We start from the raw sequence: 19,205 nt of genomic DNA on the forward strand, positions 1-19,205 counted from the left end.
TCTACGTGTGTTTTCAAGGCCGAGAGAGAAAGAAACTGTGTCCACATCGTATCTGAGAGGTCCTCCTCTCTACAATTGCACTAAACTTTACAGCTGAAAACTGTTCTGAACCATAAAGCTCTCAGCCTCTAGCTGCTGCTCTGTCCCATTAAGAACACCGAGGCTCGAGGGTGGAAGGAAGGGTTCATTACGCCCCCTTTTCCCCTCCTGGGCCCCCCGGGCGGGCGTGCAGCCGCTGCCCCACATGGGCGCCGGATCGCCCGGTAACCCCGAGGTGCCCAGCAGAGCCTTGCAGGCCATTTGCGGTGTCGCACAGCCAGACGCAGACGATCGCCACGAAGCCCATCTAGCGCTAATGCGCCGCCACGCCGCTCGCAGGCATCCCTCTTAACGCACCGCCCCGGCTCCTTCCGGAAAGGGCACGCCCTCGTGCGGGGGGCCAGCAGAGACAACGATGCCCCAGTATGACTTCCCGTAGCTCATGTTTAACCCCCTTCTGAAGCTCCTGTAGAGCAGAAAGAAGAAATGAAAGAAAACTCCAGGGAAAAAGAGGTCCCGTTAATGACCACTGCTTTTACTACGGTCTGTGCGCTGGCGGCCAGGTTTTTACACCCAAACTGAGCGTCGCCGCAGGTGTCACGCTTGGAGCGAGACCCTACCTGCAGCAGCAGGGGGCGCAGTGCTTACAGCTGCCGCCTCCACTTGAATGACTCAGGTTCGAATCCCACCCCCTGCTGCGGTGCCCTTAAGCGAGGAGCTCACCCTGAACTGGTACAGTAAAAATTACCCTGCCGTACAAAACATTTTCTGCCTGTTTGTAGGACACACTTCTTGCTCAATGAGAATACAAATTTCTTGTTAGCAGCAGATAGCGCAACAAGTGCAACTGTTGGACTGTTTAGTCCAAAAATAATTACTTGTGTTTTATTTAGTCCAAAATTGTGTATCTGTACCAAGTCAGGTCAGTCGCTGCGGTACAGCAGCAGGGTTCAGGTGACGATTCCATACCATGTGTTCCATAAATTGCGATCAGAGCTTTGGTGGCATCTGCAGTTCACCTGCATCAAACAAATGAGCCTCGAGATGTTCATATGAATGAACAGGTGGAAGGTCTTGGTCCAGCCCATGGTGACGTCCCACCTGGACGACTGCAACTGCTTCCTGTCTGGGCTTCTGGGCTTCCGGCCTCCTCCGTCAGTCCTCCTCAGCTGATCTGGAAAACTGCGGTACGGGTTGTGTTTATCCTGCCAAAGCGTTCCCGTCATCCTCTCCTCCTCGCCTCTCTCCATTGGCTTCCTGTAGTTACCCGTATCAACTTCAACACTCTGGTTATGACCTACAAGACCATTAATGGATCTGCTGCCCACTACTCTACAGTCCGACGGGACCACTGTGCCCCACCAACTCTGCCTACTTGGTGGTCCCGTTGCAAGGGTCAAACACCGAAAGTCCATAGGTTCTCAGTTCTGTCCCACACGTGGTGGAATGAGCTTCCTGTGTCCCTCAGAGATGCTGAATCCCTTTTGACAGTATATACAGTAGTTGGTCTTGTTGGAAGAACAGCATCCGCATACCTTGCAGAGTGAAACACATAGTAGGCAGTGGATAAAATACATGTTAAGGGTGTAAAATTACTTAATTACTGCAATACAATGTAACATGAAAATAAGGGTGTTGCATGGAAAAACGGTGCATGTTTTATTAGACCATTGCAGTGGTTGTTTAGTGTTCAGGACCCTGTCTTATGAGGGAGGGGTCTGAATCCAGGCCCAGCAATCATTCCGTGGGTGGATCCCAGATGCCCAGTCCGGGCGAGATGACCTTGACACCCTTCGATGTTCCTCATAAGGTTCCGCTTTTATTTGAATCCCTTCGTGTGACGATCCTGTCCGTGACCACGCGCCGGGGACCACGACGCCGATCGCTAGCCAAGGCCAACGCCGCCGTTCTCGTTCTCCCAAACACGCAATCTTGCCGGCAAGATCAATCAAAAAGTTCGGCTCCACCGCGTGGTTGCCGGTTCCTTCTCTCAAGGTTTCCTGCGGAGGCTCAGATGATGTCCTGTTTTGATTTGTTCTCCCCCGTGAAGCCTCTGGAGTTCCTCGCGCTGGCCGAGCGCCCCCTCCCAAACGCGCCGAGTCCCCCCACCTTGCCGAGAGGAAGGGGCAGGAGCACGGAGACGGCGGTTCGAGGGATGGGGAGAAGGGAGGAGGGTGCGGGGGGGGGGGCTGTCCCTTTAAGTGGGCAGCACAGGTAGAGCAGGCCGTCTGCCGGCCGTGATTTTAATTTCATAGCAGAGCGCTCTTGATTCATGGCTGCGTGGCCCCGGCTTTGACTCCCATAACGACTTTCCATCAGAATGAAAAGTGGAATGACACCCCTCATTATTCCTGCCGCTTGTTATCGGGACGGCAGAGGAGGGCCGGGCGCGGGGCTGCCTTTCAGCGCGCCGGGACAGTGAGTGATGGCCGCTATTAATCACCCCCCCGTCCCCGTCGGAGGGGACAGCGCTCGCACCAGGAAGCAGATAAGGTGTTATGAACTGTTTACAACGTTTGCGATCAATTAACGTCAGAGCCGCCTCAAAGCCAGGTTTCCTCTCGCCACAGGCGAAGAGTCGTGGGGGGGCGGGGTCGGGGGTGCTGAGGGCACGCCTCCCCCCCCGGCCCCCAACCTCTGCCCCGCGGTATCCGTCGAAACCTCCGACATCCTCTGCCTGCGGTCCTTCGCACACATCCCGGCGGGGGCAGCGTTCCGTCCGCTCTGTGACGAGTCTTCGCTCCGTTCGCCCTTCGCTCCTCCTCCTCTTCCTCCTCTTCCTTCCTCTGACCCCACTGAGCCGCCAGCTGCCTTCAGCGTGTCACAAGGTCCCCACCGGTGGGTGTGTCGCAGCCCCTAAGAGGGCGGTAAACAGGAGCACCCTGAACTCCTGAAGGTTGTTTCCAGGACGACAGAGAGCGATGCGACACAGCCGTCACTCGCCGAGAAGTTCGTTTCGGGAGCAGAGAGAAAAAGGCCCGAAGGAGCTCGTTCGCCCCGCGAAGAGCACCGGAGAGTCCAGTTTCTGTGGCAAAATTACAATGCAGCCTGAAGTGACGAACGCAGTGCAAAAATCAGAGCGCGTTGGTTGTGCTCACCGTTTACTTCACTACAGAGTACAGGACGCTGCATTACTGTACCACTGTACCACGCTTTTAATGTATTGCAGTATTACTGTATTAACTATATGATCCTCTGACAGTTGACACATTGCAGGATAATTCCATGATTCATCAGTTTACGGAGCAGAACTTAACTCTCTTTGGCTGGGATGCATTGATCATTGATCAGCTCTTGAGGGAGAGAGAGAGACGGAGAGAGAGAGATAGATCAGCTTTGTTTCTCCAACCACAGTAACATCACCGTGTTTTACAGTGAGCGAGAGACAGCAGGCATTTGACAGATTGGTTCCCAGGAGCTCTTACAGTATGGTCCTTGAGTGTGGAGAATGTCAGTGTCAGTGGTTCGTCCACACACACACACACACACACACACACACACAGTGGAGAGCCTTGCTTCCAAATCCACGTCTATAAAGGGAGCTCAGAGTCCCAGCCCAGCTCATTTCCTTCCCAACACCTCCTGCGCGCACACGCACACACACACACACACACACGCTCACAGAGTCCCTCCCCCACTTAATATTTCTCCATTACTACAATATTTAAATACCTCTTGTAGTTCTATTAAAAAAGTTCTGCACTATTTACCACGCTGGCTATCAATTACTGTCAGCGCCGTGCCCTGTCTCTACCCTAAAAACAGCTCGGCGGAAATTCATTTGTCAAACTCGCCCGGAGGCTACGCTTGACTGTGTCCAAAAAGGACAAACTGTCTCACTGGCAGATGAGAATGAATAAAGGTACTATGCAAATTGCCTCTTAATCGGCACCCAAACACCGGGACCGGCAGCCGCGCCTCCATTACTCCTCTTTAGCCCTGATTAACCGATGGTGCCGATTGCCTTTAACTCCTTCGCACCCGGTGTCCTCAGGTGCGCCGGTGCCGGGCGAGGCCTGCCGGAGGCCCCGGGACGGGAGCCGGCCAACGCGGGGACGGCGAGCTCGGGTTCCACGGCGCGGCGGCGCGACCCAACTCCCTTTTATTTACGGTTTGGACGACGTTTTATTTATTGCGGCGCTCTTAGGATGCGGCGGGAGGAAGGGGGCGCCGCGCTGCTCGTCGTCGCGATAGCAGATCCCCGCGGGGATACGGGGTCGCGCGCAAAATCTGCTACAGTGATCTGGGCCTCCCCGTCACCAGATAGTGTCAGCGAGACGAAGGCAGGAGCCCCGGAGCGCCGGCGCCCCCTTCCGGCCGCAGCCTCACGAAGCCGACGGTCCCCTCGAGGACCCGTGAAACATGCGTACGAGCACATATAGCAGAGAGCAGCGGTACAAGAGTGTTTTCTGTGGCGTCACCAGTCACACGTTTCCCTATTTAGCCCTTCTGCTCTTTCCACTTCCGCTCCCCTCCGCATGTAAATTACCGCGGTGTCTCCTACAGTGTGCATTACGTTCCTTCAGTAAACATGTGGACGACTCAAGCGTTTCCATCCCTCCCGCTGGAAAAACTGAAGTTTGATCTACATTACAGTTGTGACGAATTCTGGAAGATGTGGACCCCCTCCTGGAAGTTACTAGAAAGTGCTGCGTGATCACACCTGTGATCCATTATAACCTTTGAACCCAGAGCCTTCGCTCAGTCCTGGTGTCCCTCTGCTCTTTATAACACGCACACTTTCTGAACCACTTGTCCCATATGGGGTTGCAGGGAACTGGAGCCTAACCCGCCAACTCAGGGCGTAAGGCCGGAGGGGGGGGACACACCCAGGACGGGACGCCAGTCTGTCGCAAGGCACCCTAAGCGGGACTCGAACCCCAGACCCACCGGAGAGCAGGACCCGGTCCAACCCACTGCGCCACCATGCCCCCCTATCTCCCTAGCTCTTTGTAACAACAATTATATATATAAATACCCTGGTAATGTATACACTACTATACTTTACACTTTGTTACTTTATATTTATGTTACATGTTACACTTAATGGGGTGGGGGGGTCCCACCTGTATCTGCACAAAATCACAGTTTACTGGTGTTTGTCTTGTTTCCAAATCACGTTTTCCCTTATTGAAAAAGCCCTGTGTTTGTGAACTCCACACACACACACACACACACACACACACACACACTTGTCTTGTGACATGGATCTGTAAGAAGGCTGTAAACGAAAGAAACACGAGGACCGGGTGCATTTTCCTCCCGATGGGCCACTATGTGTGCAGTCGAGACCCAATGGACACACACACACACACACGCAAGCGTTGCACAGCTCAGGTAGGACAGGTGCAACCGTGGGGGGGGGGAGCCGTTACATCAGTCGTACAGGAATGATCCATATTGAGCGCGAGCTGTGTTTGTTTCTTTCTTCTTTGTTTGCTTTCTTGCCAATTTCTTTATCTGTTCACTTATTTATGGCGCACGTTGGTGTGTGTTTTGTTAATGTGTGTTTCATTGCTCGCAGCTGTGAGCGAATCTGCGTCTCCATTCATAATTCATGTTCGAAAGGAACGTGAGAAACTGTAAATATGTCTCTTCAATTTTTCACACTTTGCCTTGCAAAACCACTCAGTGCAAATGATGGTAAGGAGCACACGGCTCCGAAGAGATCGCGCCGTCTATTATTTCGTACCATACATTTTTTACCTGTGAAAACATTCATTTCCGGTTTATATTTAATGTAACAAGGTTAATAAACCACAGTGAAATAAAATAATGTTACCTTTACATTTATTTATCTCACACTTGGTTCCAAAGCATCTTTACAGCCAGTTCCGTTCCGTTACACATGTTCGGCTCCTTGTGTGTTTCGCACCGCTGGACCCCCGACCCCCGACCCCCGACCACCCGCCCCCCCGCCCGTGGCTTTCACACTTCCGCTCATCTGTACCTTCGCTCAAACGCAACCCTTCTCCTCCGGGGTGCGGCCTGGCTTCACTTCCTGCCCATTCGAACCCTGCACTTTGGCCCTTCCTTAATGACCGGGACGGCGGAGCGCAGGTGCGAGTCGCTTCTGCATTGTGTCGGAACCTAACAACCGCAGATTGCGAAGGCTCTAGGGTTTGGCAGCGCTCACATGGGCTCCATTAAACACGCGTGTGTAATCAACGACAGGAAGTGTGCCTCCGTCCCGCCGACCCCCCTGGCCTCTCCGACCCCCCGACCCCCCCTGACCCGGGCAGGTGATGACTGCAGGAGCCCAGCGAAAGTTTCCAGATGGAACGTGGATGTGGGGCCGCTTTGCGAGGAGGCCGGGGCGGCGCACCCTCCAGCACCGGATGAGTGCGTGTCGCCCCCTGCTGTCTGCACAGTGGACTTTCCACATGGGACCCGACAGAGCTTCGCTCATCTAGGGACTCTTCTCTCCACGGTGACTGACAGTACTCAGTTACTTACACTGATTTACCCGCTTATACAGCAGAGTAGAGTCCTAAGGTGGCAGCACTGTGCGCTGTAGCACTTTACTGAGAATGAAGTAGAACGACACTTTGTTTCAACCCCACTTTTCAGTATTTTTAATATTTTCATACGATTTTTTTATAGCCCAGCGAGAGCAGCATGTTAGGAAGTGAGAAACCCCAGCAGCACAACTGGACGCTGAAGGACAAAGCTGCACATTTCTGGACATTTCTACCCCTTAATGATGTTCGCGGGAGCAGTTTTTATTTCCACTCCTCCTGCACACATGCGTTCATTCATACGTGTCACTTTCACGTGTGTCAAATACCTCTGTGGCCCCCGTCACAGCAGGGGGTGTCAGTCAAGACGAGTTGCAGGGCAAGCGGGCAGCAGGGGGCGCTATGCTTAGAACTGCCGCCTTTGGACTCGAGGGCCCAGGTTCAAACCCCACTTCCTGTTGCAGTGCACTCTATGAGGGTACTTACCCTGAACCGATACAGTAAACTGGACCGTGCTGTGTAAATGGGTAAATCAGTGTAAGTTGTTCTGGAGAAAAGTGCCTGATGAAGGAGTGAATGAAAGGGGGGGTAACGCTTTGCCCTCCATGACCTGGCTGTGGGAACGAAGCTCTGCGCTGCCCCCCCCCCCTCGGTACCGTGTCACCCAGCACACCAGGACATGTGCGCACGCAGCCACACACGGAGCCAGGAGGCCACAGCGCGCGAGATCCTCGTCCTTTCTCTGCTCTCAACACAAAGGTGGCGGCACATGAGACGGCACCGGTTTTGAAGCAGGCCTCCCCCGTCGCCCCGGGTGACCCCTGCCCGTGTGCCTCTCGCCTCCCATTTCCAGCCCTCCAGGGCCCTGCAGATGTTCCTTGGCTGGAAAGAGGGCCCTCCCAAACCGCAGGGGTCACGGGTGGCCCTCGGAGGGACAGCGCTGGGGGCCAAAGGCCAGGTTCCCAGCCCCGTGTCGCCGTGGCAACCTGGTCCGGAATGGCCCTCGGAGTGTGAACCGTCGCCCTGGAATTCGACGCTCTTTCTCAGCCCTTTTCACTGGGATCCGCCGAGAAAGAGCCTCTTTTAACTCTTTCACGGGTGGCCTGGGCGACTCCCCCAACCCCTCGGGGCTCGCAGGGATAAGGTTTCACTCGTAGAAAAGGAGGCGTGTGACACGGCACAGCTCCGAGAACTGACGGGTGAAAGTGTCACCGAGGAAGAAGGTTTCATGGCCCAAAGAAACAGCAGCTTCTGACATATTTGTTTCACATCAAACAGCAGTCATTGGCTCAGTGTGGAAATACAGCTCATCGGGGGGTAGTGGGGGTCCTGTCATGTGACTGACGGACAAAGAGTGGCGGCACACACGGGGCTCCTCATCCCTACTGTAATGAAGAAATACTCTGATGCTTTAGACTCGTACAAATACTGAAGCAAAGTTGTTTTTTTTTTCCCAAACTGAGAACGATTTTGTCCAAAAACCCACCAGCGGGGAGGAAATGACCAAAGATCTGGCTGAGGGGGGAACTCGGAACTCCGTGTGAAGGGCACAGAAATTCCACCCCGCGCTGTAATAAAAAATTCTCCATTAGGTGCCGAGAGCTGGATGCCTGAAAATCACCTGAAATATTTAAATTGTGATTTAATTTTTTTTTTTTTTTCAAGAATCAGCTTTAATTTTGCCCATTAATTAACCACTCATGAAAAATGACTAATGCTCATGATGTCGTGTTGGAAGATGGTGCAGTGAGTCACAGAGCCAAATCCAGATGAAGGATGACCTAGTCTGAGTCGCAGAAGCCAGACGTCCACAAGGCCACGTTCCAGAAGAGATGTCAAATGCTTCACGAAACAACGACAGGAGCAGCTGGCAGCAAAGCAGAGAAGAAACCAAAATGCATTTTTCCTCTTTCTCGGCACCCGGGAGCCGCACTCGTACCCGGTTCCTCTCGTTCGCTGTTCCGGCGAGACTTTGGACAGTTGCGCCGCACTGGTAGGGCGCGTGATCATCCGGCAGGTGGGTCTATCTGGACACGGGACAGGCTTACACCGCTTCACCACGATCTTACCGCACTCTCCCAGGATGGAGAAGCGACAGTTTGAACACTTGTGTTGAATGGGGTCCAGCTGCCATCACCTTTGCACATGAAAGACATTAGAGGTGGGGGGCGTGGGACGCTAATTCTGCCCGTGCCGCATACACCCGCCCCCCCCGGTCGCAGAGTGCATGACTTCAGCGGAACATGCACTCCATTATATAACCGTAATGGAAATGAGCAGCAAGGAAAATTACCCTCCCACACACTTGTTTGATTAGAGAGCCCATATTTCCCCGCTGTAAAAACATGTAGAGCTGGACTAACAAGTATGAGGGTTTGCAGAAACACTGGCAATAAATGGCACAGAAAGGAGCATATTATGAATCTTCAACATAATTATCAGCTGCCAAAGTTGCAGTCATTTATTATGAAAAAATCTGCAGAGTATAAAGTAAACAAGAGCGATCAGATCATTAGCTGACGATATGAACACAAACAGCGCGTGGTGTCTTTTCCTGGCAACGTGGATGGGTAAAGTCCTGCATGTAATATATATACCACATATACACAGCATATTTAGAGAGGGTACTTTCTCAATTGTATTTTGCTTGCTATGTGTAAATATATATATAAATATATATTATATACTGTATACATATATATATATACTGTATATATATATATATATATATATATTTACACATTACGTAATATATTATAAAATATTATATATAATATTTTATAATATATAATATATTTGAAATATACCTATGTTTCGATTATAAAATACATAACGACTCTCTCTAAATATATATACACACACAATGGGCATAATTGGGCCTCGGGTTTCTAATTTGGATTTGTTTGTAAATCCAATCACAACGTCACAACCGATCAAGGTTTAAAAATACAAAGATCCTTCAGTTTATTCAGGGTCCTGTGAAAAATCTCAGATAAAGCTGTAATGAATTAAAAGTGAGGGTGCGGTGGCGCAGTGGGTTGGACCGCAGTCCTGCTCTCCGGTGGGTCTGGGGTTCGAGCCCCGCTTGGGGTGCCTTGCGACGGACTGGCGTCCCGTCCTGGGTGTGTCCCCTACCCCTCTGGCCTTACGCCCTGTGTTACCGGGTAGGCTCCGGTTCCCCCGTGACCCCATATGGGATGAGCGGTTCTGAAAATGTGTGTGTGTGTGTGTGAATTAAAAGTTTGCCTTATTTAGACTTTATTCTGTTTTCACCAATTGCTCCTCCTCTGCAGGGTCACCGTGCTCCAGAGCCTATTCTAACGCAGGGAACCCCATGGGTGGGACACCCGTCTGTCACAGGATCTTTATTTTATTACATTTTATAAACTTGAAACAACAAATTCAACATTCGTCAGCATCTAGTCACTTTCAGTTTACAGGCCATAAAAATGTAGTAACAGTTGCACAACCGATTCATTGAGCAGGTTCTGTAAAAGTCTGGGATACAGCTACAAGAAAGAAGCAAGATAAGACTTTTTCGCATTGCTGTTAACTCTGAGCTACATTAAATGAAAAGTAAATTAAAACGGACAAAAACAAAGAAACAGAAAAGGAGCAGAAAGAACTTCTGGATCTCTGGATCTGGATCGCTGAAAATGTATGACTCGAGAATTCTTAACATGTGGACCCAGTGTGTATGTGTGTCTGTGTATTTCTCTCTCTTCCTCTTCCTTTCTCTGTCTGTGTGTTTGTGTGTGTGTATATATATATATATATATATAGAGGGAGAGAGAGAGAGAGAGAGAGAGAGAGAGGGGGTAATATCCCGATCAAAATGTCTTAAAGAGAAGGTCCCATCATGATCCATTTCGGGTCCGCTCAGTAATCGGACCCGGAGGTGAGCCATAACTGCTGGGTCAAGGATCACCTGAAAGTAGTAGTCGGAGTGGTTGCGTGCGCTGGATGTGCGTGTGCGTATGGGGGGGAGGGTGCTGCCGTCGCCACGGAAACAGGCTTGATGGAGGACGACATGCGGAGTCCGGTGTAATTTAATGTAGAGGAGCCCAGCTGAGACGGGCCGAGGTAAGAGACCTACTGTAACTACGGTAACCTTGGATAAACACCATTCCCTTGGCCCTCTGGATAGCGCTTATAGCCTGAGCCACACGCACACACACACACACACACACACACACACACACACACACACGCATGCATACAGACAGCCTCCATAGAGGGTGTTTAATCACGGTCATGCAAAGAAAAATAGTGGCCAGAGGAGATGGATGAGTCACAGACAGTGTGATTGTTCCTCTCGTGATGATGATGTGATACGGCCTTTGCGCACCAGGATCTCGAGCGCGGAAGGAGGTGGTACCGATGACTCCCAGGGCGTCGGCCGTGCGGCGTCTCTGCGGCCTCACGGAGCCCAGACGCACTTGCGCACCGTCTCACGCTCGCGCCGCTTTTCTCCGGAGCGACTCGCAGCGTTTCACTCCCTCGGTAGCTTTCTGGTGAAATCAGGTGTGTAAATGTCATCAAGCCGGCAAAACGCTTCCTACTTCCAGTCACGCCGAACATCTCGGCCAATCGGAGCCGTTGATTGCGGCAAATATAAATCAGTGAGGGGACAGATTTCTCACAGTTTTTGAGTTTCCTCTTCAAGAGGAAGAGTTTCCGCAGTCCTGTGGGGTCCAGTGGTGTGTAATGTGGTGTGTGTGTGGTGTGTACTGTAGTTTGTAGTGTGTTCTGTGTTTCCCAGCCAGCAACCCTCTGTGTTGGCGGCCACTCTGGTCCCGCATGTCTCATTTCCCTTCACACACACACACACACACACACACATCCTCACGTGCGGTGCCTCCGAATCCTCCAGCAACACCTGACACTCCATCATGGTGTCATCCAGCGCTCACCCCGGGGCCGCCGGCGTAATCACACGTCAAAAACACATTATGCTCGCAAGATTGAGGAGCTAATGGCCATTATCTGTGTGCCGCAGCGCATCCCGGCGCGCCCACCGCTGGGACACGTGGGGGAGGGGAGCGGGTGCACGCACATACACGGAGACGGGAGCAAGCAGGAAAAGCACTTCGCGGGACTGAGTGAAGTGAAGAGATTGGACGGGGAGTCTGGACAGACAGGGCTCGCTAAGACTCTCACACACACACACACACACACACACACTGGGCTGTCTTCATAGTCACTGAATCTAACATGGTTCTCAGGAAGCTCGTGATCTCTGCTATGTCTCTTGTTCTTATTAGCTCAATATTAAACAGGCTAGTAGGTGGAGCACTGGTTAGAGCTGCAGCCCTTGGACTCGAAGGACCCAGGTTTGAATCCCACCTCCTGGCTCCTTCCCTTGATCACGGGACTGAAGCGATAGAGTAAAAATGGCCCTGCTGTATAAATGGGTAAATCAGTGTAAGTAGCTCAGTGTGCAGCAGCCCCTTGATGTAAAGTGTCAGGTAAATGAAGAGTTTACTGTACAGTGACAGGCCTGTATGGGGGGGAGGGGTGGGGGACGACTCCCCAAATGTGAACTCAGCTGGTTGCAGTTCAGAGCTCTCAATATGTTCTAGAATCATCACATATTAATAAAGGTCTGTCCTGTATCACTACAGTGATGGCTCTCTTGTAGGTTTAGCGTACAGTGGATGAGGGGGGTGCCACAGTGATCGATGCCTGTCTGGGGTTCGAACGCTGACGGGTGAGGCTCCTGACAGCGAGACACGCAGATCTGTGTTCGGTCGGAGATGGGATCTCAGCCCTGTCACCGTACGTGTGTCGGGTTGCTCCTTTGCCCCGACCTCTGTCTGCCTCCTGTCTACCTCTTTCCTGTGGGTCCCGCCCAGCTCCCCACATCGGCTGCCGTCGCTGCGCTCCCTTCCACGATAAGGCGTCGAAAGGAAAGGCGTCCCATTTGGCCCTTTTCAGCCTCGAATCCCGATCCGTTGCAGCAGGGCGGTAGGATATCGTGCGTCATTCAATGGGTTTGGCACAGCGAGCCAGCACTTGGCGCTGTGGTTAGAGCTGCTCCCTCGCACTCACATTGAGGCTTTTTCAATAGCAGTGTTGTGGTTTTCGTCTCAGTACAGCCATTTATATCATGAACAGAGCTAAGAGTTACTTAGTTTATGACTGTTAGGGCAGTCGCCTCGCAATCTCTGGATCTGGGTTCGAATCCCACTTCCTGTTATAGTGCCTTTGATCAGAGCATTTACCCTGAACCGATACAATAAAAATTCTGTCTCAGTAGGTAAATCAGTGTAAGCGGCTGCTTTGGAGAAGCATGTTAAAGTGAATAAATGTAACTCTTAGAGAATTACCATGGAACTCGGCACTGTAAATGCGCACTAAAAGGCAGCGGTGCAAAGCGCCAGCGGAGCAAGAGCGGAAAATCAGAAGAGCCGGTGAAGCGCAAATTCATATTTCACAAATCAAACGCTTACCGATGTTCTGAAGATGACGAGAACTCGACTGTAAGTGTCGTTTCGGAGTTTCTTATATTTCTTAACAGCACTCTGTAACAATCAGTGGTCTGATCAATATGAAATTAACATATTTTCATCTTTGAAGGTCTTTGAACATCCTGGAATATCATCAGAAGTCAATGAATGAACAGCTCAGCACGTACGCGCGCACACACACACACACACACACGAGACGCATTTTTAAATCACTCCTTGAGATATTAATGATGCCGATGCAATGACTTCCAAAACTGCACGTGTGAAAATTAGTTGGAATAAATAGATACATTTAATTGTAAAGGACCAATGGAATGGTTTCCAGTGACACAAGAGAAGTGCGGTATGTTGTATGACACGGAGCAGGTGGAAATAAACGTAACACTAAGCTAACTGAACACGTGCGGAGCAGCGCTGTCCTTCACAGGGCCAAGAGTTCATCTCTGTAACACCAGCATCGCTCATCTCGAACCCTTTCGCCCTGAACTCACTTCCTTCCCTACTCTCACTCCTCCAAGATCCGCAACAAACGGTAAAACGTAAAACGCCCCACAGGCTGCAGGTACCAAAGGGTTAACATTTTAACCTTTCAAAATGTTTTTTTTTTTTTTAAACTAAAAATCAATGAGGGATTAAAATCGGACTCCTAATAAATGCCCTGACGGTTTGGCCGGAACGAGACGCGACAGAAGCGGGCGACTTGGTCAAAATGGTGGGACGTCCCACCTGCTATATAAATGCTAATGTGGGCCATGTGGAAAAGTAATAATTACTGCTAGTACTCTTAGTATAATATAGTAGACTATTAGTATAACATAGAGTAAATGATATAGTACGCTATTAGTGTAGTAAATATTGCACATCCTTTCTGGCTTCCCCTCATATATAATAATAACTGTTTGCTCTTGCTGATGTTCCAGAGAAGCCTGCAGACGAAAATGTTTGTATAAACGTGTTTATTCCCTCCATGCGAAGATAATTAATTTGGTGAATTAATATATCGCAGGAACAGGGAAGAAGGTGGATTGCAGAGCGAAAGTGGGACCGAGCTCGCCGCGCTCGGTCCCGTGCGCTGTGCGCTTCGGACCGGGGGGACGTTGGTCGCGGATGCAGGTCGCGGCCCCTGGGTGTCGGCGGGCCCCGGGGCCGAGCTGCCAGGCAAGACGGATGTGCCCCGGCCTTCAATGAAATGACTCAACAGCATAATTAGATTCGTCTGCGGAAGGGGGCGGCTGGTGGCCGCGGCGGGGCGCCCTGGGCGAGCGAGAGAGTGAGAGAAGGGGGGGGGGGGCGGGTTACAGCCACAGTGCTGTTTATCAGTACACTGATTTCACCCCTCCGTGTGTTATTTACCCACTCTCTGCACTCTGTGCGTGTTCACCGTGTGACCAAAAGGCCAGCGGTCACACACTCTTCCGGCCGCAGAACGGCGGCTTGGATTGAGCTCAAGGTGAGCGCGACAAGAGCAACGTCAAACATCCCATCTGTGAGCCAAACATAGAGATAAAGATCCATAAGGACTGAGCAGCCTCTGGACGGTAGATGATCTCGTGCCGTGGAGGAACAAGTGACATTTACCACGTTTTTAATAGACGTAACACAATACAGATACATTTAACAAAGCCTTCTCTCTAAAGTGACCTACACCGGATTAACCCATTACACAGCACAGTAATTTTTACTACACCAGTTTAAGGCAAATACCTTGACCAACAGTAATAGAGCAGGAGATGGGATTCAAACCTACAGCCTTCTGGTGCAAAGGCAGCAGCGCTAGTCACTCGGCTACAGGCTGGTGTTGCTTTAGTACCTCTTGTACACACATATCATATCACACATCATATATCATATCGTATGATAAACCACAATGTATCAGTAGAGTGTGTGAACAGGACATTCATTCACCACTGCGGACCCGATTTTTCCGATTGTGAAAAGTCCCGCCTGGCAGGTTCTCGTCCCCCTCTGTGTCCACACTCTAAGACAAGTCGGGATCCAGAAATAAACAAATACATTTTTCTTTCTCGTAACTGTTCAGTATCCAACGTGAATATTACAGAACATACGCCAAGGTTTACAGATGCGCAGGCAGTAGGTAGAGCAGTAGTTTCAGTGACTGCCTTCTACTCAAAGGAGCTGGGTTCAAATCCCACTGCCTGCTGTTGTACCCTTGATCAAGGTTCTTACCCTGAAGCGACAGTGTAAAAACAACCTTGCTTTATAACTGGGTAAATCAGTGTGAGCAGCAGCTGAACGTGATGATGAAGCCAGATTTGTAAAGAGATGCAGGCGGTTTATTGTACAGCATACTGGGATTTTACCACATTGTCCCCTCTTCAGATTTAACGCCTGTTATCCTGCTCCTGCTGCAGTGCTGCGTGTTTCCTGCAGTTTACTGCTATTTCTCTGCTTTAAGTGTTATAGTGTTGTAAAACACAATCAAAATGGCAATAAATACATTAAGACAGGGCAAGATAGAGTATTCCTTTCCGCTCTCGGTACCGCGGTGATGAGAGAAAACGCCGCAGTGTGTTTTTGATTTTCAGCGTAAAACACGAAACACGCCATCCCGATTAAAGATTAATTCAGACGCGTCTGTAGTGCGAGGGACGCACCCTTTGTCGCGCGCGGGGTAGGCTACGAGACCCGGGACTGCGGCGCTGGAGCAGCGCCATCTTTGTGGGCTCGCGCTAATTGCCCCCAGCGAAGCGGCGCACGGGAAGGACGCCTCCTTCTCTCTCTCCCGCTGCTATAATTTATTGTTATTTGGTCCTACAAGCAAGAAGCAATAAACTACAATCCCATTCAGACGAACCCTGGGAGAATGGGGAGTCAGCGGGGGAGGGGAGCGGGGGCGCGGGGGCTTATGGGGAGGGGGCGCGAGGCCAGCCGGGGGCCCTGCATGGCCCCGGGCGGGAGAGGGGTCCTGACCTCCATCAATCTCACTCAGGATTCAGTTAACGACACCAGAGGAGCCCGGGACCCCGGGGGGACGGGGGCCTCCCTGCCGCCCGCCATTGTGTGCGTAGCTGCGAGGGCTGCGACTCAAGTGCTGCTGACCCTCGATCCCGACCCCGTCCGCGCCGATGCGGTCAGCGGGGGGCCGCAGGGGGCCAGCGGCAACAAAGCAGGTAAGAGCGCCTCCCTAGAGAAGAGCGGCGTTAGAGACGCAGTCGGAGCTCGAGGAACGGGGGAGCGGCACGCAAAAACACAAACGTAAATACCCTGCCTGATACACAGGTAAATCAGGGTAAGGCGCTTTGTGGAACAGTGTGAGAGGAACACACATGCTCACAACGTGCCTCTTTCTCGTGTAAAACCTTTAGCAGGTCCCTGAGAAAGAGGCAATTTTACCCTTTTTTTCACTCTCTTTCTTTTCCCTGAGTCATTAAAACTGATGGAAACCACACTGATCCAAAGGGCCCAGAACATCTGACTTTTAGCAGCTGTTTACTGCAGAGGGCGCCGCTGTAAACATGGCCTGTTTGTGCGTCTCGGTCACGGTAAACATGGTAAACGCACGGCTCTTCAACTCGCTGTGCTCCTCTCATGTGTCTCAGCACTTCTCCCGCAACTACAAACAGCGCTGTGCTCATAGGACCTGGGTTCGAAAATGACCCCCTGCTGCAGTACCTCTGGTAAAGGTGCTTACCATGAACTGATACAGTAAAAATGACCCTGCTGAGTATACCGTTAACTTGCTACATGAATAAGTAACGTGGCGGTTTTGTTACGGTACAAACTAAGGTAAGTTTTACTGTAAATACGCTGCTTACCGCTAACAAGCTGGCTCATTTTAGTTTGGGGCGCTCATATTTTATTGCTTCAGTGTTTCATAATTAATTTTAAAAATACTGCGTACTAATTACACAGGTACAGTACAGTACAGTACTTGGTTTTAGGCCCTGTCGCCATGGTGACCTGCTGGCAACAAATAGCTTAGAAACCTTCATAACTGTGGAATTAACCCACCAGCTGTAAACACAAAAAGTACTGTATAAATTTCAGATTATTCACATTTAAAGGGTTTTAATCTAATACTGAATGTTTAAGGGTTTCAATCTAATACTAAATTTTTTTCGTATGTTTTTTTTTTTACATTTTACCTAATTTTTTTGTGAAACGTGATTCCACTGTAACCAATGAAGTATACGGTACATTTTATTCAAGTGATCAACCGGGTGAATCAGTGTAAGTAGCTTAACACTGTAAGCCGCTTTGGAGCAAAGTGTCAGATGTATGAATAAATTAGTGAGCGATTTCATTCTCACGGAGAGGTTGTGGAACGGCTGCTGTGTCGGTCGCCAACGGGAGGAGGGCGATGGGGAGGCTGGACCGCGACAGGCTCTCAAACGGAGAACAGGGGCTAAAAAAATCAATTTGCACAGTTAGGATAAATAACCATACAAATGCGTATATGTGTGTGCTCTTGGAGGTCTTGGAAAATCCAATTTGCAAAGCAGAGCAAAGTGAATTAGGGCGCACTGTTGCGGGGCCGAGCGGGGGAGTACCGCAGCCCAAACCCAATAAGGCTAAATAAAGCGCCATGCCTCCAAAGGCCTGATTGTGGCCCAAATAAAGACGCACCGGGGACTCGGGGAAGGAGGGCAGCGTCCTCGGAAGGATCTGTCTGCACACAAAGGGTCCCGTCGACAGGCCCTTAATTCAGCGGGAATTCCGAGCGGCGATTACGGCCGGATTATGGCGATCCGGCGCAAAATGGGCCAAAGGTCTGCGTCTCGAGTGCGGTTACTGAACAGTGCTGGTTCCTGGACTGAACAGTCATGCTCACGGGGATGCTGCGGATGTCCTATAATAAAGCGCACAAGCATAAGGGTCTCCCCGCGTGCGGCACGTCGTACGCGTGCGAAATACGTCGCGTAACGTGCGAACGCGGCTTCGGACCGACAGACCCTTCCGAGGGCCGGCCGAAGCCGTGGAATCGGCCCGCGGAGGCGCTTCATCGATCGGCTCATCAAGAATTAACAAAAAGGGACCGTGGAGGAGGCGCAAAGTCATACTCAAATTGATTCCCTGCAGACAAATCATTTGCTTAAAAGAAGAAATATCTTCATCTCATGTGAGTGCCATGAAGGTCAGTCTTTGTGAGGAACATTAGTTTCAACTGAGCCTTTTCGCTGAGGTTAATTCCGATCGGTTCCCTCGAGTGCGAGCGAGATGGGCTCTTTCACTGCGTTGCAAAGCAATTACATTCCCTCCTTGCCATTTCTTCTCCGTATTAATGTTACTGCGTGACGCGCGCCCCTTCCTCTGAGCAAACAAGGCCCGCGCTTTCTACTGCTTTCACCGCTGCGTTAACTGCCGTCCTCTTCTGTGCAGAAGTAGCAGCGTTTCACAGTCGTGCGTGTGTCCACACGCCACGTGTCACATATACAGCTAAATATGGTCCAGACAAAGATCAGCTCCTTCGACCACATATTTGCACCTGGTCGACATATGACAAATGATGCCTGAATATGATGCGGACACGCAGCCACAAGGGCTCTGACTCATGAGGTGGTTTTCGAAGGATCGCGCTGACCGAAGGGTCCGCGGCCGCAGCGCCGCGCACTGTATTGTGGGAAATGATGCTGTGAATTCGCACAGTCACAGCGCCGGGCGTCATTTCGATGTGCGGCGGAACGGCTTTGCAGAGAAACCTGTAAACGTGACCGTGTCCGCTAAAAACAAACATGTCTGTAAAAATCGTGCTGTTGAAACTGCAGGTGGACCTGCGGAAAGTCCCTTTTAACGCGTTTTCATGACGCTGCGCTTTCATAGAACGCGGCGTTTCACCCGCGAACCGTGACTGAGCGCGCAGAAGACGTATGTTTTCAGTTTTGTGTTCGAATACCATGTTTTTTACCAACCAGAACAAGTCCGACAAGCGATATACGTCGTGGAGCAGAGAATTAAGCAGCCATTCATTCCTTATGTGTGTTTACTGTGTAGATCAATATATCGCTTTTTCTAAAGTTAAAAAAAATAATAATAACCCCTTGCTTGCAAGGCTTGCTCTTTCATCTTTCAACTCTTTTTTTTTACTCTTCCCTTGTTACATACTTTTTTAAAGAACGCTGCGATACAGCGAACGTGTTCTAGAAGAATTTGTAATAATTTGTAAATTATTTTCAGCGCTCGCTCCGGTTCTCCTTCCTTTTTAGCGACGAAGGGATTATTACGCGCCTTCGCTCGCGCTCCAGCTCTGCGGCTCCTGCTCCTCGCGCCGCTCGCGCGG

Source organism: Scleropages formosus, chromosome 21 (assembly GCF_900964775.1).
Source record: "Scleropages formosus chromosome 21, fSclFor1.1, whole genome shotgun sequence".
NCBI lineage: Eukaryota > Metazoa > Chordata > Actinopteri > Osteoglossiformes > Osteoglossidae > Scleropages > Scleropages formosus.